The sequence below is a fragment of the Anolis carolinensis genome, chromosome 2 (genome assembly GCF_035594765.1).
Source record: "Anolis carolinensis isolate JA03-04 chromosome 2, rAnoCar3.1.pri, whole genome shotgun sequence".
NCBI classification, from domain to species: Eukaryota; Metazoa; Chordata; class Lepidosauria; order Squamata; family Dactyloidae; genus Anolis; species Anolis carolinensis.
The window spans coordinates 290,331,106-290,358,642 of NC_085842.1; the positions used below are offsets into that span (position 1 = coordinate 290,331,106).

The following is a 27,537-nucleotide window of genomic DNA, read 5'->3' on the forward strand; positions in this document are numbered from 1 at the left end:
AGGATTATCAGTCGCAAGAAAATTAACAACTGGTAACATTATATTCTTACGTATTCTCACCAATACATGCAGTGAAGTTGGACTGTTTAAGTTACCCTGAATTCAATGTAGATTACTCAGATCAATTGTGCCTCGAATATTACTACTGTCCATTTGATAGTTCATTGCTTAATTTTATCAAGCACAAAGAGTTTTCATTAGCAAAATCAATTATTTGTCAGGCTCGAGCATAAAAATCTCAATTCCCGTGATTTTTTCCTGATATCTTGCTGGCTACTTTAAATATTTCCGTTGGTTTTTTAGGGAAAAGAACCTTTAAAATAGATGATGAACACAGAAAGAACATGCATTGACACATCATTAACTATCAACAAATGACATCAGCCAAAATATCAGAAACCCCACAAGCTGATGTTTTGGAGCTTCACTGCCTGTGTTTCTTTATGACAAAAGAATACCATTGTGCCATTGAATTGCTAACAAAGAGGCTTCCTCCACATGAATAGAAGTTTACTTTTTGAATAATAAGAATTATATATTGGGGGAATCAGGATTTTAGAGATGCGGACAAGTTTTCTTAATTCATTACTAATGCGAGGGGGCAGATATAAAGCAAAAGTATTACTCATCGAATACCCTCACTTTGAAATAGGGTCCTGTGCCGTCCGCCAGACAATAAAAAAACTATAAAGCTGAAACGTGTCGTCCTTTATCCGGGCGAACTGCAAATCCCTATAAGCTGTCCTAAAAATATTGAAAGACTGAGTCTGGAAAACTTCAAAAAAAAAGGGATGTTTATTCATACAAGGTTGTAAACCTGGCACAGATCTTAAAGTTACAGAAAATGAAACAAATTTCTATAGGTTTTAGCTACAGAATTATCCTTGGTTCCAGAAGGCAAAGGTGATTATAAAACCACTATACCCTAATCACGCTGTCTATATTAGAAGGAGAAACTCTTTCCTTCCCTATCTTTACAGCAAAGATTAGTTCTAGAAGCGACGGAATAACCCTGCTCCTCTAACTAGATTTCCTATTCCAGATCAGTATAATTCAATACTTATCTAATTTGGATAGGCTTAGATTGGCCTGGTTTTGAGGATGATTTGTCCCAGTTAGCTTTGCACAGCTGCAGCACGTTGGAAGACTATAGCCAAAATGAGGCTCCAAAATGGAGACTAGACCCTGGTAAAAAAGGGCGGTCCTAAGATGTTGTACTCTTTGACCAATCATTGCAAAGAAAACTGCAGCCAGCTCTTGCAGACTCCAAGCCACTTTTCCTGGGCTTTTGCAGCCAGAGGCTGAAACAAAATGCAAAGGAGGGAAAACAAACAAACGACCAATAGGTAAGGCAAACCATCGTCCTGGGGGACGGAACAGGTCCCTTTGAGACGCCATGTCCATGGCCTTGTTGAATGAGTGATTTTGGATCTTATTAGAGTGTATGTTTTTAACAGGTTTAAAATTTAATTTGGTTTTAATGTTGACTTTTTGTATGCTTTTAACTGATATCCTTTTACTTACATCATCCCAGCCTTGGAGGAGGGAGGAATTGCTGTGTGCCTTCAAGTGGTTTCCAACTCCATCTGGTGGTCTATGCTGTGATGAGCAGAATTTCTGTCACAATTCCTTCTCACACCAAAGATTCAGGGAGAGAAATGTCAGTACATTGTGCCTTGATCCATAGAAGAACAGACCTCTGTCGTTCACAACAGCTGCAGCCCTGTAAAGCGGAACTGGAGTATTTTTATGAGGGTGGCAATCAAGAATATGTAGGGACCATGAAAGCAAATCAGTTACAGAGGCATAACTCTGTGTCACACATTCATAACTGTAGTAGTTAATTCCAGCCAAGGTCTTTTGCTAAATATAGAGGAGGTGGATGGGTGGCACTCACATTTCTTGCCCTGGGCCCAGTGCCAGCTCTCCGTGGTCCTTGTGAAGCTTAGGAACATTATTTTTTTGGAATCCAGTTGTCCTCTTACTGCTGACTCTCTCTGGCAACTATCGTACCTTTGGCATTCCTGTCTGCACTGCAGGACTCTGTTAAATATATTGCTCCTTTGCCTTCAGCTTGGTGTAAGAAGTGGCAGCTCGTTGATACTCTGAGTCCCCTCGGGTGAGAAGGGCGGGGTATAAATGTTGTAAATAAATAAATAATACTTTACAACATTTCTTCAGCTTCGATATAAACCAGTGAGAACCAAAAAACAGAACGGTGAGCAGCTGTTGCATCTAGGAAGGTGTTTGTAATTAATTTGGGAAGCCCAGCAAATTAGTACACCTCACCTTCAAATGAATACTGTATTGATTTTGTGTTAAGTGGGCAGATATGATCTTCTGCCATGTAGAAAAGAAGTAAACCTATCTCTTAGCAACTGAACTGAGGACTGATTCCTTGAAGGGGGATTTTTATTAGATAAAGGAAATGGGGGAAAGCACAATTGTATGACAGTTGCAGAAAGCCCAACATCTCTAAATATTCTTCTTGTATATGCATAATACCTTGAAATGTTATGCCTCTGTTAACTGTCAGGAAAAGAATAAACCCCATGATAAAGGCAGAGAAGAAATAACCAGATCTTTCATGTTTAAAGATGGTGCCTGTCTTGTGTGTGTGTCCAAACTTGCCTTCCGTAATGTGCTCTCAACTGCAGTGCAGTGGTAATGGAAAGGATTAATGGCTGCAGTACAATAGGCTGTGAGAAAGTCACTGCAGAGAGTCACCTTAATGAGATGTTAATGAGGAGACTGGCAAATAAACAATAAATAAATAAACGTATGTATTATATACTTCTCATGCCAATCCACTCTAAATATAGCAAAAGGGCACACGGACGTGATGGAACAGGAGTTTAATGAGAAGCAAAATGAGAAGTAAATAAAGATGTTTATTTTCAGTTTATTTACTTTAATCAGGAATGAGGATGAGTAATGGAGTTGAATTGCCAATAAACAATACACACATTGAATGCCAAATGGTACAATCAAGTTCTGAATCCCTTTTATTATGTTCTTGAAATCATCTAACTAAGAAAAGATGGCCTTCTCAGGGAAAAGATTGCTTTATGTCCATTCTCACATGGAGCTCCATTTTTCTTATTTTTTTGATCTCCACCTCTTAGAGTCATTTTCTTTATAAAAGACTGGCATCAGGGGCCATGAAAAATTCAGTGTAGCATGTTATAGTTAACATGCTATAGTTAACATGCTTCCTGAACATCAGGAAGAACTTCCTCACTGTGAGGGCTGTTCGACAGTGGAACTCTCTCCCTGGGGCCGTGGTGGGGGCTCCTTCTTTGGAGGCTTTTAAGCAGAGGCTGGATGGCCATCTGTCGGGGGTGCTTTGAATGCGATTTCCTGCTTCTTAGCAGGGGGTTGGACTGGATGGACCATGTGGTCTCTTCCAACTCTACTATTCTATGATTCTAAGTGTCATTATCGAAATGAAAAAATAGCCCAGGTTTCTAAATTAATTCCCATTCTCATTTGACTTTAAGAATCTACCTTTATAGACATATTCCTGAAAAGCTTCTTACCACATTATGAATATAGAATAGTGCCTTTTATTTCTGTGCTTGCAAACAAGCTTTATTCAATTGCACTTGACAAATAATGCTTGAGTTTTGAGTGTTATTTTGGTGTTGTTATTCTATATCTTTTCAGACAGTGACAGGTTTGTCTAAATAAGAAACTGCAGGTCTTTTGCTTTGGAGTGCTTTCTCCTGGGTGCCACATGTGAAGTTCAAGATATGTTTATGTTGTTAGCACATTGGGCCCAAAAGACGGATTAAATTGCCTGTAAACGTTAAAATAACATGTTCTCTAGAACAGTGCACACAAATTGGTGGTCCATAGACCACTGCTAATGCATGAATCCTCAGTTGCCAGTCCGGAATGTGTCCAGGGTAGAAAGGAACAATGGTAGCCAATGGGCAAATATATGGTATGGGTCACTGGAAGATGGGGAAGTTGGTCGTTTATTAGGCTACTTCAGGTAGCCTAATAAACACCTTTGACTGTTTTCCAAGCTGGTTGCCAGCCTGACTTCTGTGGCTGAATCCAAACCAACTCCATAATTCATCTCCAGTGCATAGTATTCTGCCCCAGAGCTGCCTTGGATTCATTGTGTTTGCTCCACCACTGTTCAAAATATACCAGAACCATCTTTCACCTGCTGAAATTCAAATTGAGGCCCTTTTTTCCTTTCTCCTTCTCCTCAAGGCTACTGTCCCCTCCCCAGTCAAACCTAGTCATGGGATCAATAGTGAAGGGGTCAACTGAATTACCATGTCTGGGAGCCTTGTTCTGTCTGAACGCCTAGTTGCTTGACACGGGATCAAGCAACTTTGCTATCAGGGTTCCATTGAGGAGTGAATGGTACACAAGGAAAAAGAAGGAAGAAAAATAATATTTCATTATCTTCAGGGCAGCCACTGCCTTTCCAGCTTAGGACTTCTCTTTTGTTTCCCTTTCTCCCCGGGAACAGAAATCATTGATGCTCTTTATTCATAAAATAACAAATAATGTAGCTCTTTAATTACAAAATAATTAATATTTATTCAAATGTAAAAAAATAAGCAAGTAGAACATCTCAGACATACACTGATTTTGTTGTCGAAGGCTGCTGTGAGATTTTCGGCTATATAGCCATGTTCCAGAAGCATTCTCTCGTGACGTTTCTCCCACATCTATGGCAGGCATTCTGGACACAGCATATTATTTGAGAACACAGAAATTCTGGACCACTCTGACAACCACTTTGTCAGACTACACAGAGAAGCCATTGAAATCCACAAGGATGAGGACAATTTCAACAGAAAGGAGGAAACCATGAAAATGAACAAAATCTGGCTACCAGTATTAAAAACCTCTAAAATCAAGACAGTAAATAAAAAACAACACTCAGAAGACAAGGGAATTCCAGACATGAAACAATCAGGGCCAGTTAACACCTCCCAACAAAGGATTCCCCAGGCAGGAACAAGCCAGGCTTTGAAGCTGCAAGGCCATTCAATGCCAATCAAGGTGGCCAATCAAGGCAGGGCTGTGGCGCAGGCTGGTTAGCAGTCAGCTGCAACAAATCACTCTGACCAAGGGGTCATGAGTTCGAGGCCAGCCCGTGCCTGTGTCTGTCTCTGTTTCTGTTCTATGTTATGGCATTGAATGTTTGCCTTATATGTGTGCAATGTGATCCGCACGGAGTCCCCTTCGGGGTGAGAAGAGCAGAATATAAATACTGTAAATAAATAAATAAATACATAAATTTCAACATTCACACTTGCCTCAAGCAAACAAGAGTTCTTGCCCCCACGCTGGAAATTCCACAGATATATAAACCCTTCTTGGCTCGTTTCCAACTGTGATGACTCATGGGCCTTATAGTCCTGTTCCTAGTACTATTGTGGCAGACGAAGAGGAAAACATGGGGTTTTCGCCGGTTCAGCAAGAGCCGGAGTCCCTTCACCTGCAGGATGTTGATGTTTGCCCTCAAGAATTCAGCCAAACAGGCCTTGGGCAGAACTCCCCTCCGTTTCCCAGGAAGGAATCTTATTCCAGAGAAAGGGGAGTCAGAGAAGCCCAACGGAGGAGTTTACGCATCGCTGCCAAACAAATGGCTGATTAGGCCTGCTTCCCTTGGGAATTTCTAAGGAGTCACACATCTGGACAGAGTTGGGTTTCGCTTCTCGTTCTCTAGGGAAAGAGTTCTGTTGGCGGGAAAACGAGACCCAATATAGGTGTTTGGCGCGAGGGATTCTTTGCGGAGTCAATTGATCACCTTCAGGAGAGAGATCGTGTGTGGACTTCGTAACCCCAGTTCCTTGTTTCCCGGATCAAGCTTCAAGCCTTGCCCTGCCTCGCGGTTTTACCACGGACCCTGCTTCATGCTTCATGTTTTGCCTTGTCTCCAGTCACGGACCTAGTCAAGAATCAAGTTTATTTCCAGCCTTGTTGTCAAGCTTCATTGGACTCTAAGACTCTGTTATTTCCCCACACTATTGCTTGGCAAAGTGTGTGTTTCGGTCAAGTGGATTAAAACTTTGGACTCTAATAGCATTTATTGGACAATACATTTTTGGACTATATTTGACCTCATTTGAAAGGTCTGCTTCTGAACTATATTCTTCACTTGTTTTTATTGATTTTATATATTTCTTTAATAAAGATATTAGATAGAGACTGGCCTCTGTGTAAGGTTATTGGTGCCCAGCAGCCAGGGACCTGACACCAACAGACCTAACAACCTCTGAGGATGCTTGCCATAGATGTGGGTGAAACATCAGGAGAGAATGCTTCTGGAACATGGCCATACAGCCCTAAAAACTCAGAGTAGCCCATACACTTATTTTTTTTTAATTGACATGTGCTTGATAGAAGATGCCATCCACCAATCTGTCCCATCCTGCAGTGCATCCCAAGGCCACTCAATTGAGATAGGTAGCACACCCGCCACCACTCCACCCATCGGCCAAAAATGTTTTTTTTTCCCTGGGCACTGGAATAAGGTGTGAGTTTTCAAACATGGCATTAAAGCCAAAAGTAAGAACATTCATTGTTAAAATGGGCATACATAAGGAATTCCAACAGCACCAGAATAGAGGTGAATATGAATTTATGTCTTTATTTAGTTAGAATGAATGTGTGAATGAAAAATAACACTTGGTTATAACATGGCATCATGTCTAGGCATGGGGGCTGGATCCAAATTCAGGTATCTGCATCTGGCTAGTGGAAGCAAACTTCTTTGCCCATCTTTCTCAAAGCAGCTCCTCTTGCCTGAAAATTCTACCCAGAGAATCAGGGGATCCTGTTGGCATGAATACAGTATATCAGATCTGGGATCCCCAGAAATCAAACAGCTTCAGAAGGCTGATCCAGTCAACAGGTTTTGGTCCTATAGTCATTGATAATCAGGGGGAAAGGATAATGTCCCATAAAGCTGGAGGCAGAGGAGGAAGATCACATTATAGGTAGATTGATTCAATGAAGCAGTCTGTTGATGGCATGGACTCAGAGTGTCACCAAGAAATCAAGGCCAACTTGATGGCAAATGACAAGCCATTGTTGCTGCCTGAAGGGAAGACAAGCTAACAAGATGTCTCATGATCATTGCTAGATTTTTATATTCAAACTGCATGGTTTGTGGAAAACCATGCAAAATTCAAAGTGGCCCATCTATCTTAAATTTACAGCAAACTACCAGCCCCATCTGCTGACAATTATTGAAATAGCACAGAATGTATTTAGAGCTGACAAGTTTAAATCAATATAAAGTGAGGGTTCAAGCATGAATATAGTGCTGATTTCACAGAAAAAATACATGCTTTTTAAATATAAAAAAATCTGAAAAAATGATCACTGTATGAAAAATCCTTAGTTACATGTTTCTGCTGACTTTAGCAATATCATTTTGCTCCTTCCTATCAGAAACTTTTAAAAACAAATAAATATCAGAGTCAGCATATTCATGAATCTGACGTTCCACATGGCTGACACCTCCAGACTTTGGAGGTCTACAGTATATTTCTGTATACAAAGATATTCTTGCATTTGACTACAGTGGAGGAGGATGAGGGTAGGATCATTGGTCCCTTATTTACTAAAGGTTCCCCGTTTCTTTTCCATCACATGCACATCAACAGAAACCCGATTAAATAACCCACTGGCAACTATCAGTGTAGGGGGCCCCTGCCTGGTAGCACAGTGTGTTAAAGCGCTGAGCTGCTGAACTTGCGGACCAAAAGGTCCCAGGTTCAAATCCGGGGAGCGGAATGAGCACCCACTGCTAGCCCCAGCTCCTGCCAACCTAGCAGTTCGAAAACATGGAAATGTGAGTAGATCAATAGGTACCGCTCTGGCGGGAAGGTAACGGCGCAGTCATGCAGTCATGCCAGCCACATGACCTTGGAGGTGTCTATGGACAACGCTGGCTCTTCGGCTTAGAAATGGAGATGAGCACCAACCCCCAGAGTTGGTCACAACTAGACTTAATGTCAGGGGAAAACCTTTACCTTACTAACTATCAGTGTTATTGAAAAACTTCTTGGATGAATATCAACAAAAAAGCAATACCTTTATTGGCTAACCAAAACCCAGAAAACACATCATATAAGCTTTCAAAGTTTCACTGACTTTCTATACAGATAAACATGCTAAAAATCATACATGAGAAGAACTGTGGCAGTGGCAGTCACAGGCCTACATTTTGCCTCAGATGCTATTTCTGTTCTCAGCTGAGATGGGAGGAGACGAGATGTGGGAGTGGAAGGGGGTGGGCTAGTTGTCATGTATCTCCAGGGTGGAGAGGGGGAGTGCTATGCCATAAAAGCAGCTGCCACAGCCCTTCCCACTGCCCTTTCCCTGCTCCCACTGCCACGGCCATCCCACCTGTCCACCAGCCCAGTCTTCTCCCCTCCTTCCACCTACCCTAGAGATCCAGGCATCACCTACCTATTCAAACAAATGAGTTATTGTAATAGGGAAAATGCATAGAATCATGGAGTTGGAAGAGACCTCATGGGCTATCCAGTACAACCCCCTGCCAAAATGCAGGAAAATCACATTCAAAGCATCCCCAACAGATGCCCATCCAGCCTCTGTTTAAAAGCCTCCAAAGAAGGAGCCTCCACCACACTCCGGGGCAGAGAGAAAGAGAGTTCCACTGCTGAACAGCTCTCACAGTGAGGAAGTTCTTCCTGATGTTCAGGTGGAATCTCCTTTCCTGTAGTTTAAAGCCATTGTTCCACGTCCTAGTCTCCAGGGCAACTGAAAATAAGCTTGCTCCTTCCTCCCTATTCACTATTTATTTTTTATTTATTTACAGTATTTATATCCTGCCCTTCTCAGGGGACTCAAGGCAGATTACAATGCACATATACATGGCAAACATTCAATGCCGTTAGACATACAACATATAGACACACACAGAGGCAATTTAACATTTTCCAGCTTCTGGGTTTCATGAGGGCATGCTCGATTCCGGCCACAGGGGGAGTTGCCGCTTCATTGTTCACTTGTGACACCAAGTCCTTGATGGTATTGCTTCCTCATTCCTTCCATGCGCTGCTGGCAATTTTATGGTGTTGTAAATTAGTTAAATTAGCCTCCTGCTTAAAACGTACCTAAATTTCCTACTTGACAGATGCAACTGTCTTTCAGGCTGCTTAGGTAAACAGAGAGCTAGGCTATTAATGGTCGGGGGCTTAACCCGACCTGGGTTTCGATCTCATGATCTCTTGGTCAATAGTGATTTATTGCAGCTGGCTACTAACCATCTGCGCCACAGCCCGGCCCACTAAGTCCTCCCTATGACTTCCCCTCACATATTTATACATGGCCATCGTGTCTCCTCTCAGTCTTCTCTTCTGCAGGATAAACATGCCCAGCTCTTTAAACTGCTCCTCATAGGGCTTGTTTTCCAGACCTTTGATCATTTTAGCCGCCCTCCTCTAGTCAACATCTCCCTTCAACTGTGGTGCCCAGAATTGAACACAGTATTCCAGGTGTGGTCTGACCAAGGCAGAATAGAGGGGGAGCATGACTTCCCTGGATCTATACTCCTATTTATGCAGGACAAAATCTCATTGACTTTTTTAGCTGCCACATCGCAATGTTGGCTCATGTTTAACTTGTTGTCCAGGAGGACTCCAAGATCTTTTTCACACGTACCTTCACTTGGGTGGCTTCAATCACCCCACTAGTTGAAGTACTTTTTGTGTGTTTTAAGTATGGTTTGGGAGTCTAGAAATAATCATGGTTTTCCCCCTTTGTGGAAATCCCCCTGACCATTATAGAAGTAGAGGGCTGACTGTAACTACCTGGCTTTCATGATGCCCCAAATGTGTAATGCCTATATGTGTAATGTGATCCACCCTGAGTCCCCTTCGGGGTGAGAAGGGCGGAATATAAATGCTGTAAATAAATAAATAAATAAATAAGTGTCAGTCCTGATTCTGGGTAGACGTATATTGGATTGTGCTCTTATGTCTTCTCCTGTTCTAACCAGATATCTACATTGTTATTACTATGTTCCTCCAAGTTCACTTATGCAAATCCTATGCAAGTGTTTTGTTGGCAAGATTTATTGAGCAAAATTTTGCCTTTGTCTTCATCTGAGGCTGAGTTTAATTTGCCCAAAGTCAGTAAGTGGATTTCTATAGCTGAATGGAAATGGTCTCCCCGGTCTCCCAGTGTCCTAGTCCAACATTCGAATCAATAACCATACTGACATTTCTATCTCTACATACCTGAATATAAATAGCTTTTTCTGGTAGTTCTGGTGTGTGTATATCATTGGCTTTGCTGCATCAGTCAGTCAAGATGTTGCTCTAGTAATTTCCACCCACAAAGCACTTGTGTGGCATTTCTAGGCTGGGACGTCAAAGTAAATTATACGAAGCTCTATGAGTCACACACAAGATGCTACCTCTCTCCATATAGCCTCTGGTACTCCAAGTTAGTGCAGTAGAGGTGACATCTGATTTTCTTCCTAGTCCTTTGCTCTGGGAACGAAGGACTAATTGGCTTCTTACTGTGGAACAGAGCAGGTAAAATTCCCAAGTATATGACAATTCATTTCTTTGTATACAGTTATTCTAAACAAACAAAAAACCCAGCTGTACAATAAACATACTGTAATGTTTTGGCAAAACCAAACACAGCAATTTTGCATGTCCCTTGCCCACCTGAGGAACCCGCTTAGCAACAAAACCCTACTTCCGGAAACATTAAAAGGCCACTTCTGGTACCTTTCTTTCATCTAGGAAAAATGTGTATAATAGACATTATTACAAGTGGATTATTCAGAAATCAAGAAAATTAAAAAAGGAAGACTAAAGAAAAAAAAGGGTAAGTATTGTGTGTGGTGACTGGGGTCTTTAAGAGACTCTGACAATGTATTAGATTAGCTGGGTCACACTGTGTTGTATTGGGAAGACAAAGTGTCAAAGGTCTTGTACAAATATTACAATAATTCTGATGTTAGGAAATAAATGCATTTCTCAGGCAAATCTAGGATAAAATGTGTGATTACAATAGGCTTGAGTACATAATTGAACTTCATGTTGTAGAAAACCAGCCTTCCTTCCTCTCTATCATTTATTCTCTCCTAGGAAGAGGATCTTCTACTATAGCAGTTCTTAACTTGTGGTCATTGGATTCTCAAGGGTTCATGATGTTCTCACATACAATCTATGAAGACTCAAAAATGTTATGAGCTTCTATAGTTAAAGAAGGAAGGAAGGAAGGAAGGAAGGAAGGAAGGAAGGAAGGAAGGAAGGAAGGAAGGAAGGAAGGAAGGAAGGCAGATCTTAAGTATGGGGAAAGGAGGCAGAAAAGTGAAAGGAGTTATGTTGCACATATGAAAAAAGTGCACCCTCTCCCTTATTTTCAGCAGCATTGCTGTGGTAACAGTATTGGCCAGGAGCCTCTGGTGGCCAAGGGGATAAAAGCCTCGTGACTTGAAGGTTGGGTTGCTGACCTGAAAGCTGCCAGGTTCGAATCCCACCTGGGGAGAGTGCGGATGAGCTCCCTCTATCAGCTCCAGCTCCATGTGGGGACATGAGAGAAGCCTCCCACATGGATGGTAAAACATCAAAACATCCGGGCGTCCCCTGGGCAATGTCCTTGCAGACGGCCAATTCTCTCACTCCAGAAGCAACTCCAGTTGCTCCTGACATGAAAAAAAAGTATTGGCATCTGTATGTGGCGTGTGGCAAGGGAGGGATCCCAAGGGCCAATGGGTTACTGCTCAGCACATTACAGACATCAACAACAACCTGCAGGAGTGCATTGCTGCCTGCTGTCTCTGCATTGCTGCTTGGCCCAAGGCCAAGTGCAAGTCAGTCTGGCTCAAATAGACAAAAATTGAATGCCAGTGATTACAGTTCTCATTATGCTCCAGTACAGCTGATTTGGGGAGTATTGATAGTTGAATTCAAGAAATATAACTTCATTGAGCTTTGCTTTAGGGTATAATGCATTCACATATTTTTCCCTTCTCTTCAAATTCAAAGACGCTGAATGAACCATTTTAAATTAATATTTGATGCCCTTTACTGTTTTAAATCTTGAATAAAGTCTTGGTGGTCTAAGACAACAAAAGATATTTAAAGATGGCCCATGGTGAAGAAAGGATTAAGAACTGTTGCTCCATTAGTTGAGATGGTAATGTTCCTTCTGCTATTTCTTCTCTAGAATTACCCATTAAAATAAATGTTTTCATTGGGCCAGTTCCATTGTTAACCTCAACTAGACTAGACCCATTGGAATGAAAAGACTTTTATCATTTCAACTGGACTTCTTTGGTTGGGGTGAACACTGGTTGTAGTCCAACTTCTGCACATAGTTTCATTTGATTAAATATTGTGACTTTTGTGTTAGCAATTCTCTTTCACAGAAGCAATCCTCACAATGCTTCTAGGGATGAGGGAGATATTAAATCACCAATCTGGATATATATGAAATGATTTTACAGCCTAATTCTTCTGAGTGTTAATTTAATTTATAAGTATTTCATTCACTGGAGTTTACTCTTTAGTACGTGTGCACAGAACTAGAGCCACAGAATGAAGTCCTATGCATGTTTACACAGAAATAATTTCCTTGGAATTTGATGGGACTAGTACATTTTTAAGAAACTCATCACACTAGAGCATCTATTCACTTTAAATCTAGCTCTGCTTCTTCATTTTAAACTGCTATTTTACCTCCTTTGTGTCCGTAAGTATATGTGTATACATTAGGGTTGTCCAAATATTCGTTATGTTTCTCGTTTCGTAATTATTTCGGATTGTTCTCGTTTTTTGAAACGAGTATTGAAACGTTTTCCCTGGGCGCAACTGGCAATGTAATTCGAACCATCATTGGCCCATTCTCTAATTGTTTCTTAAAATTTTCGTTAAATTTTTTCCTTCTAAAAAATTTTTTAAATATTTTTTTTTTGTTTCTGCAACCTAACATGAATGGGAGCCTAGCGCAGCCTAACATGGCTACCGCTCCCTGGCCAATCAGAGACTTCCACAATGGCTGAAAAAGGTGGGGGCTAGCGTCCTCCGCGTCCACATGGAGGATCTCTATAAAAATCCCTTCCCCAACTGAGCCAAGCCATTCTGGGCTAGGATACCGAGGAGAGAGGGTGGTTCGCACGCGCTGGGAAGCTGCTTGCTTGCTTGGGGGAGAGAGGGCAAAGTGACTGGGGGTAGAGTGTCTGTTGTTGCTGGTTCGATATTGTGGGTTTTTTTTTGGGAAATTGGCTTGGGGCTTGTGGCAGAGTCCTTGCTGTGGCTTTAGGGAACTTTTATTTTCCAAAGGACGTCTGCGTTCCGTCAAGTGCAGAGCTTGGGGTGCTTTACTTTTCTACTCCAGAGGGTGTCCCTTTGCCTTTCTGTTTTCTTTTTTGGAATTTAGCAATCACCACATCAGCCCTTCTTTGCAATCCTGAAAGGGGGGGAACTTGAAAATAATAGTTTCCAAAGGACATCTGCGTTCCTGCAAGTGCATTGCTTCCCTCCTGCTCCGTTTGTAATCCCATGCCCCCGGGCTGAGTGTTATTGCAGCAATCACAAAGACACACATTGTTTTCAAACCTAAAGGGTACATTGGAAGAAATAGTTTCTAAAGGACGTGGGGCACCCGCCAAGGCATTGCTTCCCTCATGCTCCATTTCTATTCCCAAGCCTTGGGCTGAGTTTTATTTCTGCAATCACAAAGTCAGACATTGATTTGATTCAATAGAGGGTCCAGAGCAATTTATAGTTTCCAGAGGACGTTGCCAATCCTGTCAAGGCATTGCTTGGCGTGTGCTGCATTTCTAATCCAAAGTCTACACAAGTAGAAGAGGGACTTTTACAGTGATAAGAACCCAATTGAACAGGAAATAAGACTTTCAAACCAGGAACAGGTTTCTTCAAATATTGAAAAATAGTGTATTATAAAAAGTTATGAAAATTCGCCAAAAATCATAGGAGACAGGAAATATTCTGCAATTTGTTGAGCAAAGAGTGTGGAATGTGTTCTCCCACTGTACCAAATTTGATGAGAATAGCCCAAGAAATGAGGGAGGGAGAGCCCCAGAAAAGTCCCCCCGGTTTCCTGGTTTTTTGGCGATTGCGCATGCGCGTCCGCCATTTTAGAAACATTTTAGAAACATTACGAATTTTCGGAAATATCCGAAAATTTTGAGTGAAAAATTAAGAAATAATTTCTATATCGAAGAGCCGGCACCCCCTACTTTAGAAACGAGAATTGAAACATTTTCAAGCCTAGTATACACACACACACATGCCATTTCACATGGAAAATATAGACACAGCTACAACTGTGGATAATACATTTTAAAAAAAAATCAACATTCATTTGAAAAACGTAAATTTTAAACACTTGAAAAGACAGAATGCAACATCCCATAATCAGAGGGCCACCCACAGCTAGCACAGCGGATTAAACTGCCAGCTACAGAAAATCTTGTCGACCAAAAGGTTGACAGTTTAAGCCGCAAGCAGGGTGAGCTCCTAGTTTCTGCCTACCATCAGTTCGAAAACAGCAATGTGAGTAGATAAATAGGTACCACTTTAGTGGGGAGATAAAAGGCACCCCTGAAAAACATGCTGGCAGTTTGATCAGCAGGCTCCTTGGCATGGAAAAATGGAACAGCAGCACCTTCCCATAGCCGAGTCGAGCACAGCCTCCAGATGTCGGAAATGAAAGAGGGCAGCCTGCCTCTGTTTATGTATTGTCTGTCTCTGTCAATTGTATAACAGTATTAAATGTTTGCCATATATGTACCTGTAATCTGCTCTGAATCTCCTCAGGGAGATAGAGCAGAATATAGATAAAGTATATTATGATTATTATTATTATTATTATTGACACAATAACATAGTATGACACAGCAAACAAGATAGACATGCTGGATTTCATATTACAAAATCACAAGTCGAACACTTCCCAAGCGTTTAGGACTCTGTGATGTATTTTCGGATGATGTGCGCAGATCCCAGTAAGGTGGCCTTTTGCAGTTGACAGATTGTAGTTTTGTCAATGTTTATTGTTTCCAAATGCCGGCTGAGATCTTTTGGCATGGCAGTCAGTGTGCCAATTACCACTGGGACCACCTGTACTGGTTTCTGCCAGAGCCTTTGCAGTTCAATCTTGAGGTCCTGATAGTGGCTGAGTTTTTCCTGTTGTTTTTCATCAATCCGACTGTCACCTGGGATGGTGACATCAATAATCCAAATCTTTTTCTTTTCCACAACTGTGAAGTCTGGTGTGTTGTGTTCCAGAAAACCGTATGGCTGAGCATAACACAGCAATTTCTCATGTAAAAGTATGCAAACTACCCAGGACAAGAAAAGCTTGAGTTGGCTCTTTAAAAAAATAAAAAAAATAAGAACAGCAATGAAAACAATCATATGCCAAAATATTTGGTCAGTCCGAATAAGCCCAATAGAAGTAAGCGCCATAGAAGTATTGGATATATGTCTCTCTGTATAGAGTAGGAGAAACATACATGATAAGAAGTTTGGAAAAGTTACTTTTTGGATTACATCACCCAAAATCTTCCTGCCAAGGTTCATGTATTGGTGATGTAATCTGAATGTAACTTTTCCAAATTCTTATCATGATTTATTATTCTCCCATGAGCATTTGAAATGATTCACTCAGCATCTCATCCCACACACCGCAAGCTGAGTCAGCCTCTAAGGAACAAGCCAAAGCATTCTAGTAAAGGGGAACAAGGATCCAAAGAAGATAATGATTCTGCGAAGGCCGTACCTGCAGAATGATTCAGAAAAGTGACGTGGAAAGAAAGCAAATTCAGGAAACATAAAAGCGGAAGGGATATAAAAAATAGAGGAGTAAAACTGAGAGATAAGCCTACACAAAGAATGAGAAACCAGGGGAATCCAAAGGTTATGAAATAAGACAAGTGTGTGACAGGGAAATAAGTGATGTTTGGTTTTTGTTCCCAAACAAAATGTTTCTTCTCTCTCTTGAAGTGACAGGTAATCTCAAAACACAATGCATTTTGCACATCTAATTTAATTGGTTAATTATATACAGATTCAAAAGCAATAATATCTAGCTCAACTCACTGAGAACTCAGTCTCGCTGAAATCAATCAAGTTTCCTACTTAAATTTTTAGATATTGGTCTTCATCCTCAGAGTGTAATTCTGGCCATGCTGGCAAGGGATTCAGAGAGCTGCAATAACAAAACTGGGTTGCTGTGAGTTTTCTGGGCTGTATGGCCATGTTCCAGAAGCATTCTCTCCTGACGTTTCATCCACATCTATGGCAGGCATCCTCAGAGATTGTGAGGTCTGTTGGAAACTAGGCAAGAGGGATTTATATATCTTTGGAAAGTCCAGGTTGGGAGAAAGAACTCTTGTCTGTTTGAGGCAAGTGTGAATGTTGCAATTGGCCACCTTGATTAGCATTGAATAGGCTTTCAGCTTCAAGATCTGGCTGGGGGAATCCTTTGTTGGGAGGTGTTAGCTGGCCCTAATTGTTTCCTGTCTGGAATTCCCTTGTTTTCTGAGTGTTGTTCTTTAAATTACTGTCCTGATTTTATAGGGTTTTTTATACTGGTAGCCAGATTTTATATATGTCCATGGTTTCCTCCTTTCTGTTAAAACTGTTTCAGAGTACAATTTCCCCACATTTTATGGTTTGAAAATACTAAATGCAGCAACATCTCTGAGGAATGTACCCACAAAGGATCCATTTCCACAACCTTTACAGGAATGGAATAAACAGAATATTAAACAATCCTGTTGGTTGTTTTCAACTAGAGTAAACCCATTCAATCAGTTGTTAAATGATACATCAGCATGTAGATACTTGATTCAATGGGTTTACTCTAGTTAAGACTAGTAACTGGATTCAGGCTAGAGTTTCTAAAGATTTATTGGGAGAGAAAGGCAACACTGCATGTGTAACACCAACATTATGCTTACTTTTCATATACAGCAGGGCCCTCATAACCGCAGAACCCATACCTACAGTTTCAGGGGAAAATGATATCTCTAGGTAACTTCAAGGTCTCTATCATGACTCTATGGTATGTTGTGTCCAGAAGTCAGATTATTTAGTGGCATTCAGTCATATCTGTAGTTTCATGTAAACACGGTCTGGCTGGGAACGTATCCTCTCTGGATACAGGTATGTTACTATATTTTATAAAACAGCTTAAATAATAAATTATGCCTCAAAATAAGAAGCAGTGTGATTCAGGAGATTTGTGTTGAAGAGATATATGATAAATTTCTGGTGTTTTAAAGTCTGTCCTTCTGTTGGTAATAGATATATACGGGGAAGGGGTTTTTTATTGTCTGCCTTGCGCTGGTTTCAAAGTGGCACAATGATAGGAAATAATGTGTGTCCTGGAGGAAATTATGGGTCAAATCATGCCAATGCAAATTCCAGATACACATGGCTATCATACAGAGAAAGACTGAGAAAATGCAAAAGGGAGGGCAAAAATCTGCTAGCCTCTCAAGTTTAAAGACTGCAAGTAGCATTTAAAAATCTAGATTTCCTTTCCGTATCTTGGGTTTTATTGACATAACACTCAAAGGAAAAACAAAACATCTGAAGGGACCAGGGCTGGAGTCATGAGAAGTTTCTGCTACAATTTATCCCCATCTCCTGGTAACACGCACAGAGGCCTGATCCCTGAAATGTGCTTGGATTGTAAACTATGCCTGCCATTAACTCAGTGGCGTCCCATTTGCCACAAAACATTACAATGTAGATGATAGAGTAGCTGCTTTTTAAAAGGCTGCCACGGGAAATTGGCATCGACCACAATCCTAAATGTAGATCCCACAGCTTTTAAACAATGGCAAGATGAATAATGTGCTCAGTTAGGCGGCTTATTGGCTTGTCACTTAGATAAGACCACCGCAAGGCAGGAAGAAAGACTGTTTTAATAATAAATGATGTTTTCTATGGGTTGAGTTCAAAACAATGGTTCCAAGATCTCATTCAGGTTCAACCTCAAAACATGCTTGGATTTTAACAAATAGCAATCTTTCCCTGTGGATATTCAGAAAAGCAAAATTCTGTTGTAATGGTGGCTACCCAAATACAGCAGACTCTCGGTTAACCAGAACTTAAGCAACCAGAACTCTAAAGCAACCAGCAAAAAATTTGAAGAAATAATACTTTAAATTCACAAAGCTGTTTTCATAATACAATAAAACTGTGTTACATTAAGTTAAATTTGTCATTATTTGTCTTAATTTGCTTTTAATTACTGTATTTCAATATTCATATCAAATCAATACAGAATTTATGGTATGGTATGGGATATGGTGGAGCCCCAGGTGGTGCAGCGGATAAACCCACTGAGCTGCTGAACTTGCTTACTGAAAAGGCAGTGGTTTGAATCCAGGGAGTGGGGTGAGCTCCCGCTGTTAGCCCCAGCTTCTGCCAACCTAGCAGTTTGAAAACATGCAAATGTGAGTAGATCAATAGGTACCATTTCGGCAGGAAGGTAAAGGCACTTCATGCAGTCATGCCGACCAAACAACCTTGGAGGTGTCTATGGACAACGCTGGCTCTTCAGTTTAGAAATGGAAATGAACACCAACCCCCAGAGTCAAACACAACTAGACAATGTTAGGGGAAAACCTTTACCTTTACGATGTTATTACTTAGGCCTATTTTTAATAGTAACTCTCAAGCAACCAGAAACTACATTTATCCAACATCTACCAATCCACATGTGTGCTGGCTAACTGAGGCTGCCATATAATTCAGTTTCTGAATGCAGATTATTTAATCCAGTTCATATAATCCAGTTTAAAGCAGATAATCTGGATTCAGAAACTGGATTATATGGTCAGTGTAGATGTGGCCTGAGGCCCCTTATACACTGTCATATAAAATCCAGATTATCTGCTTTGAACTGATTATACAGCAGTGTAGACTCATATAATTAATTTCAAAGCAGACAATGTGAATTATCTGCTTTGATAATCTGGATGATAATATGGCAGTGTGGAAGGAGCCTGAGAGTCAGTGTGTGACTCTGTAGAAAAGCTTTTTGACATGCAAAACTCAGTTCAATGTAGGCATGCCTACTCAGAAGGAAGCCCCATGTATATATCCATTAGCCTTTGGTAGCAAAATTAAACATTGCTGCTGGATTGCTTTACTGTATTTGCCATTTGAAAAACCTTTTGGAAATCTACATCTAAATGAAAAACAACCATTTTAGTTCAGTAGCTGTTTCAATACATCTGGTATGGCTGAGCATAGCACAGCAGTTTCACATGTGAAACTGCAATATCTGGACATTCATTGATTCCCGGACTTTCTGCATCACACACTCTGATGGAGATCAGCAGATAACTGGAGAAATTGGCTGTGTCCCCATAGCCAGACATAAAATTATTACATAAATATTGAGGTCCACTCAGGTCCTCTGGAAATCCCAGTAAATGATAAATGATGTGTCAGGCTCTAGAGGCATAGCCAGATACTATTCTGAGTCCCATGATCTCAACCAGGCCATATAGGGGACTGCATAAGTCTGGGTTGGGCTTTGGTTGGTATGAGAAGAGGGAGGAAATACCAACTACCCAGCAATCAAAAATGGACAGATGCAGACATAAGACTGACTTACTGCTCTGTCTGCCCCTAAATGGATGCAGCCATTCTCTGCCCTGAAAGTGGAAATTACTACACTTGGTGATGGCTGCAATATCATGGCCAACACTGATAGAACAGTGTGTCATCTGGAAATGTCTTCCAGGATCCCTTCCAAAATTGCAGAGGGCTCTGGGACATGCATTTTGGATAGTTGTGGCTTATGAACTGGGAGATGCATGTCAGCATAGTTGGAATGAATCTTTGTAGTATGCATACACGGACCAATGATATGTCCTGAAAAAAATATTGAAAATCACTGCCGGGTAGAAATAGTAGTAGAAGGAATAGTAGTCATAGGAAAAGAAGGAGGTTTCCTTTTGCATGAAATAAATTATTATTAGGAGTACTTTCAGTTTGCTTGTAAAAAGTGTTATCTGTGTATTATTGTAAATATTTTTGTCCATCATACATCATCTCAGGAAGCACGATGAGTTAGAAAACCATGTATAAATTCAATCAATCAATCAACAGACGATTGGATCTTAAAAGTGATGGATATAACACAAATGGACTGTCTGAGTCAAAAACTAAGAGACGAGAGAGAAAAAAACCAGATTGGTCAGGGTTCAAAGACTTTATCCAAAAAAATGGAACAATATTTACAATAGACATGTCCTGTCTATAAAGTAGATCCTCGAAGAGGGATAGCTCAGAATTATAGACAAAGCACAATAATATGAAGAGGGTTTGACCCTTGAGAGTCAGATGGGAAGTCAATTGGTGTTATTTTTTCTTTCTCTCTCTCCTTTTTCTCATGTTTCACATGTTTTTGGCCCACTCTTGCTATTGATTTTTTTCTACTCTTCTTTCCTATAATCACATATTGTGCTCCCACTTTCACTATATATAATGCTAAAACCTAATAAAAATTTATATTTTTTTAAAAAAATCAGTCAACAGATCTACCTATCTATTAAGTGAGAATAGGTTACATGGGAAATACAATTTAAAAACATAAGTTGAAAAGCACCTCTAACACCACAGTTATTATATTGGTTAAATATGTTTTGAATGAACAGGAAAGTATTGTCTCTGTTAACTGTAAAAAATGAAATTGAAAATCAACTGTAGGCTTTATAAAGTAATTCATTTAATTTCCTGTTTTCTGTGTTACTTCACTATGTTAGCATGACTTTTTAAAGGGCAAAAGTATCAAGTGTTTCACTTAGAAGATGGAATAGAAAACATGAGGAACTTACATTTTTAAACATGTGCACGTTTATAGAGTAAATATAATTTACAAAGCATGCGCTTATTCCAGAGTGAACACAAATGGATTGAGTCAGACATTGCATCTGGTTGTTTTCTTACCTTCTTTTTTAAAAGCAGTAATTTGAGAATTAGCTAATCTGAAATTCTGTGTTATGTATGAATGATCAATAACAAAGTGGTGGGGAGAACTGTATACTTTTCTTGTTATATTTAGTTTTGCAATACGTCATCCTCCACTATATTTATTTATTTATTTATTTACATTATATTCTGCCTTTCTCACTCTGAAGGGGACTCAGGGGAGATCACAGAACATACATATATGGCAAACATTCAGTGCTGTTTATACACTGACAAGACAGACAATTGTACATAGGTAGAGGTATATATAGGCTTTTCCCATCTTTGACATCTTGGAGGCTTGTGCTCGGTTCCAGCTATGTGGGGGTGCTGTCACTCCATCTCCCTGCCAAATCTAAAGGAGTTTATAAATCTGTTATAAGATAATTATTAGTTTTACTTCTACTATTCTCTTTGAGTCAATCATATCTCATGACATTATTGTATACCAGTGGCATTCTAGTTTCTCTCTCATTATTTGGCTTCTGAAAATGCTTTGTTCCAGTTACTTAGTTACTTAACATACCTGCTGCCATGGTTTTGAGCGAATCCACATGGGTGTTTTTTAATTGTGTCAGAAGCGACTTGAGAACATGCTGCAAGTCGCTTCTTGTGTGAGAGAATTGGCAGTCTACAAAGACGTTGCCCAGAGGACTTCCAGATGTGTTACCATCCTGCTAGGAGGCTTTTCTCATGTCTCCACAAGCTAGAGCTGACAGACAGGAGGTCACCCCATCTCGCGGATTCGAACCAACAACCTTCAAGCCAGCAGTTCAGCTGCCACAAGGGTTTAACCCACTGGGCCACTGCAGCTGCTATTTTGGGCATATTATGGACATAACTTTTCTACACTCCATTACCCTGTTCCCAAGCAAAGCTTTTCTGCTTTTTCTCTTTGCTGTGTTAGCATTCCTTTCATGTGTAATATACCGGTACTGCAGATATAGTTTTGGAAAAGTTACAGCTTCATGTATTTAACAGCACTCACATGCTTGCCAACAGCATTGATTTATTAACTAGAATTACCTTGTGAATGTGGAGACATGCCTTTAATTGTGATGTGGTGTACAGGATTCTAACTGACAAATAGTTTTACCAAGTTCTGCTGTTGTGGCCACAGTATCCCAAAACCAGTTTTGGCAATGATAACTACACTAGCTCCTGACATTATAAACGGAGACGTATAAAACTGGGAATTACAATGCATGGCCACTGATATTGATCATAATGGGAAGTACAGAGAGATGCTTGACAACCTGGAATTGTGTTACTGAGTTCTTATTTGAGGGGAGGGTGCTCTCATACCTGCCCTCCCCGTTTATTACCCACCTCTGATCTAAAGGCTGGAAAGGAAATCAGTTGGGAGTACAGAGAAAAGTGCATGTAACCTACCCAATTTCTGCTGTGTCTTATCGCAAAAGTGTGTTATGCATGGCTACAGTAGTATTTACACCTGGAAATAAATTGCTTGTCCCAAGAATGTTCATACCATGAATACTTTGTGCTGGATTAACATGAGGACATCGGGTATTAACAAACCCAAGCATTTTAAATGTCATTCAGCCAAGTAGCTCTAGAACTATGGGTTGAAAGGGTAAGGAATTGAAATCCCAGCCATAAAAACATAGAACACGCACACAGCACCACAGTATTGCAAATAGCCATTTTTTATAAATAACTTTTTCCTTTCCCTTCCCCATTTGTTTCTTTTCAGAAATGCAAACCAGGGTTTAAAAGACATCAGCAATTGGCTATTTGGGTAACTTACAAACATCTGATGGTTATCAAGAGTCTCTGCTTAATTTAAGTTGGATCGTAGCTGGACTGATTCAAACAAAACCGTATTATTCCCCCACTATTGCTCTTATTGAACTGGGAAGGTAGGTTTTAATTAAAATTCTTGGCCAGGTGGCTGTGGTAGAGGAGGGTAAGAACTGTGGTATTCTTGATAAAATCAAAGAACGAATATTCAGTCCTAAGCAGGGAAAATGTATAATCAGAAGAGGGCTGATTGAAAGGGGGGGGGGGGCAAGTCCAGCACAAATACATGGCACACTTTACAAAAGGCTCTGGGCTGAGTCTATATCAGGATTCATCAGCACTAAAAGGGATGCTGCTTCCACCACTGAAGAGAGATGCCTCTGACTACTCACATAACTTGCCACTAATGCTTTTTCAATTACACTTCCCAATAACAGCAAAGAAAGGCGCTCGAAGCAGAGTAGAGGAGGGAACCTTTAGTAATCTGTGAAAGTGCACCTCAAATTTAGAAAACAATCAGTGGGTATATCTACCTCTCTCATGCAAACTTCATTAAAACAAGCAGCATGCTCACTTATCCCAGTGGGCAATGCACAACTCCAGGATGCTTTTCCATCCAAATTTATCCAACCGTCAATATAGTTCTGCTATCTTTGCGCACCTCCGTCCTCAGATCTTCATAGTTTTCTTCCCACTAGTCAACTGAATATCCTTTTATCGCTTCAGTTTTGTACATTCATTTATTTTATTTTTACCACTTCTGGAATCTGTGCCCTGAATGGGAGGCCTCGTATCTCAAACTGGATTTGGCAGGGGCAGTCCCAATTAATCCTCTGTTTAATCCACTTTTTCAGCTGCTTTTAAAATGACATAGTTCTTCTCTTCTTCTCCTCCTTCTACTTTTGTTCTCTCCTTACTTCAGTTGTTGCAAACTGACTTAAAATACAAAAGTAGTCTATACTCTGCAGGGAGGATGAGGAGGGGAAGGAATCGTGCCCTCCCAAGTAGGCTCAGGCAAAAGCAAACTACTTCTAGCTTTTGTTTTCTTCCACATTTGAAACTTTTGTCATTTTGATGACACTCTAATGTTGCTTGATTACACATTTCCCAGTTTTTTCCCATGAAATATTGGTGTGTATAATGTCTTTAAGACCACAAATAAATAAATAAATCTTTAAATGCATACTTTAATTTCTGATCCCAAAATCTCAAAAATGTTTCATGTCAATATAGCTGTTTATATCAAATATGTCTGTCTGTCTCTACCTTCCAACTTACCTATTAAATACAGCTGGAATTTTATGTCTACAGGAATTAGAATTACAGTACACAGTTGGACGACACAAATTGTATTGCTTCTGATTGTATCAATCCTAAAGCATAGGGCCTTAGCCAAGCACCAACGCAGTTGGGCAGTTTTGCTGGCGTCCTATTACAAATCTTCACCATTTAGTAACTGGGTAAGCAGACATGAAGTTTCATTACATAAAAGGTTATATAGTAATTTGATATAAACCCTAGTTTTCTGCATTCAGGATGGTAGCAACTGTAAAATTAAAATAAAAACAAATGCATATACAAACACAATTTAGATGTTTAAAAGAGTAAAACACGATATAAGCACCAAAAGCTCTGCATTTGGATACTGAAGCAGTAGGACAACAGGGAAGGGATTTTGAGGGAACATATAAACCACATTTAAGAACTTTAAAATGTATAAACCAGCAGAATCTTGTACATCGCAAGAATTTATAAACAGAAAGACAAACATATAAAACACTCACCATGGTTTATTCTTCCAATAGTAAATCATTGGTTAATCTTACAACTAAACCTGGCCAAAGAGGTAGACAAGGTTCAAAAATCTAGCTGTACAGTTACTTGCTTTTTAATGGGCCTCTTAACTGGTATCTAGAGGATGTTGGGCTGGAGAGGTCATATTAATTACAACTTGGAACACATATGAGCATCAAAGGTATAATTAATGTTCTTTTAAGTTGTATCAGCCCAGCATTTCACTAAACAGCTGTTTTCTTTAGAGCTATACTTCATGATAATTTTAAAAACATGTGTTTTCATCCTGTGTGTCCTAACCACTGCCACCACCACACAACCAACTCACATCAATTTTCTTCAGTATCTTGGCTTGCAGCTTTGGAAAAAGGGCTTGGATATAAAAAGGAATCGAGGAGGCACAGTTCAAAACTTCCCAAAAATTGTCTCTGATACGTTTCAAAAAAGAAAAGTGTGGGTGGAGATCTACAAAACATGGATGTAAGAAATGACAAAATCTCAAACCACTGACCAAACTAATTTATAGTGTGTAACTCAGTATCTGTTGAACATATATCTTTACTTAATATTGTAATGCCTGAACGCAGGCACTTCTGCTTAATAAGTTATTTGATACTGAGGTCAGCTTTTTAAAAGGCAGGATGTAAATCACAAGTCAGAGAAGTTCAGCATTTTTGTGGCCCACATGACTCCCCACATGCTCAGAAGCTCTCTGGTCCCCCGATAGAATTAAAATAATTTTTAGTAAGTTATTTCTTGTTTAGAATATGTTTGTCCTTGTCTTCATCTGAAGCTGAGGGTGACTTGCCCAAAGTCACTTAGGATGTTGTGGATAGCTTGGAAAGTGAGAATGAGGATGAGGAGATGCTGCTGGAAGGCTCAGTGATCAAGATGGAGCCCAACAACTCAGCCCAACTTTGAAGCAGCACCCATGGAAAGAGCTATTACTTCTCAGACTTCAGAACAAGTGCAAGCAAATTCCTCTGAGCAGGCTTAGGAAGATTTAACTATTCTAGCTTTTGTGGACCTGCAAAGAAAGAGGTCTCAGTTGTACAGATCTTTCAGATTAGCTGAGAAGCGAATCAGCAGCAGACAACACTTGTGAATTTAGGATGTCAGGAGCTAAAGAGTGGCACCTTGTTGTTGGCTGCAACGTCAGTTTTAGAAGCTATGAGCTCAGACTCTTGCTATATTGTATTCCTGAATTCTGGACTTCCCCTTGGACCTCGGCTACAGATTCTGATTCAACCTCTTACTCTGAACTCTGATATTTTGGCTTATCACCCTGGAACAGACATTCGGCTTCTCTGTTGTGTTATCCTGCTAATGTTTGCCTCTCTGTTAGACTAATGCTCAAATCATTACACCATGCTGGTTCTTGTGATAGGAAGTGGCTTGGGCTTTATTGATTGTTACACTGCAATTTTATAAATGCCTACTTATTTGCACTACAAATAAGAAGCAAATTATATTGAAATTCATTGTGTCTTACAGAGTCTACCTGAACACTAGAAGGAATTTCCTACCAGTTAGAGCTGTTCAACAGTGGAATATGCTGTTGCCTCGGCATGCATTGGAGTCCTCTTCTCTGGAGGATTTTAAGCAGAGACTGGGTGGCCATCTAACACAGGGGTCCCCAAACTAAGGCCCGGGGGCCGGATGCGGCCCTCTGAGGTCATTTACCTGGCCCCTGCCCTCAGTTTTATAATATAATATATTGTATATACATATAATATTGATAATAACATTATAATGTAATACAATATAACACTAATAATGATACCATATAATAATTTTAATTATATATTCTATATTACATATAATATTACTAATAATATTACAGTATAGTGGTATAGTTCAATATAGTAATATATAATGCTAATATTGTGCTATGCTAATAATATAATATATTGTATGTACATATAATTTGTAAACCACTTCTCACCCTTAGGGGTGAGAAGGGTGTGATACAAATGTAGTAAATAAATGCAGTAAATAAATAATAAATAAATACATTTTAGACTTAGGCTCGCCCAAAGTCTGAAATGACTTGAAGACACACAACAACAACAACAACAACAACAACAATCCTAATTAACTTGACTATCTCATTGGCCAGAAGCAGGACCACAATTCCCTTTGAAATCCTGATAAATGTATGTTGGTTAAAATTGTTTTTATAGTTAAATATTGTATTGTTCTTTCATTGTTGTTGTTTTTGCACTACAAATAAGACATGTGCAGTGTGCATAGGAATTTGTTTGTATTTTTTTTTCAAATGATAATCCGGCCCCTCAACAGTCTGAAGGATTGTGGACCGGCCCTCGGCTTAAAAAGTTTGGGGACCCCTGATCTAACAGGTGTGCTTTGATTTTGTGTTCCTGCATAAAAGGGAATTGGCCTGGTGGCCCTTGGGATATTTCCAACTCTTTGACTGCATGATTCCTGGGAAATGTGTAAACCAAAAACCACGTTTTCAAACTCTGATTTGACACAGAAAAGAAGGACTGTTAGTGTTAAGGAGAATCACATAGCTCATGTTCACAGAGCACCATTCCTAACCATTTTCTATATTTATTCAATGACATAACAGGGAGACAGATGTGTGGATTATGTGCTTCTCAGAGTAGAGAAGTCACGATTCAGATTTTGGCATATCATACAATCCCTTGGCAGCTGATATGTGGGTGAGGCAGAGGGAAGTTGTGCTGAAAAACCAGCATATTGTGGCTCCCAGTCTGTGACAAACTCGTCATATACATATGCCAATGGGGCGATTTTGTTTTTAGCATGGCATTAGCTCATGACTTCTATTTTTCCCTCCCCCAAATATGCCTCTCCGTTCAATAAAGCAGCAATTTCACACAGCTACTTGTTTTCTAATACCTTTATACTGTGGAGAACACAGTCTCAAAGAGCAGAAGGAAGGGAACATAAAATTAAGAGGGACATAACCACAGCAGGGTAAATAAATCCCATTTGGCATACAGAA

At 40.0% G+C, this 27,537-nt stretch overlaps 1 long non-coding RNA gene across 1 annotated transcript; it reads left to right on the top strand.

The window, feature by feature from the left end:
- The first annotated feature begins 727 nt into the window (after positions 1-727).
- Positions 728-25,979, top strand: LOC134296736 (uncharacterized). Its single transcript, XR_010003577.1, has 3 exons — positions 728-1,346; positions 22,705-22,870; positions 25,339-25,979. It is a non-coding gene; the product is annotated as an uncharacterized LOC134296736 (long non-coding RNA).
- Positions 25,980-27,537: the final 1,558 nt, after the last annotated feature.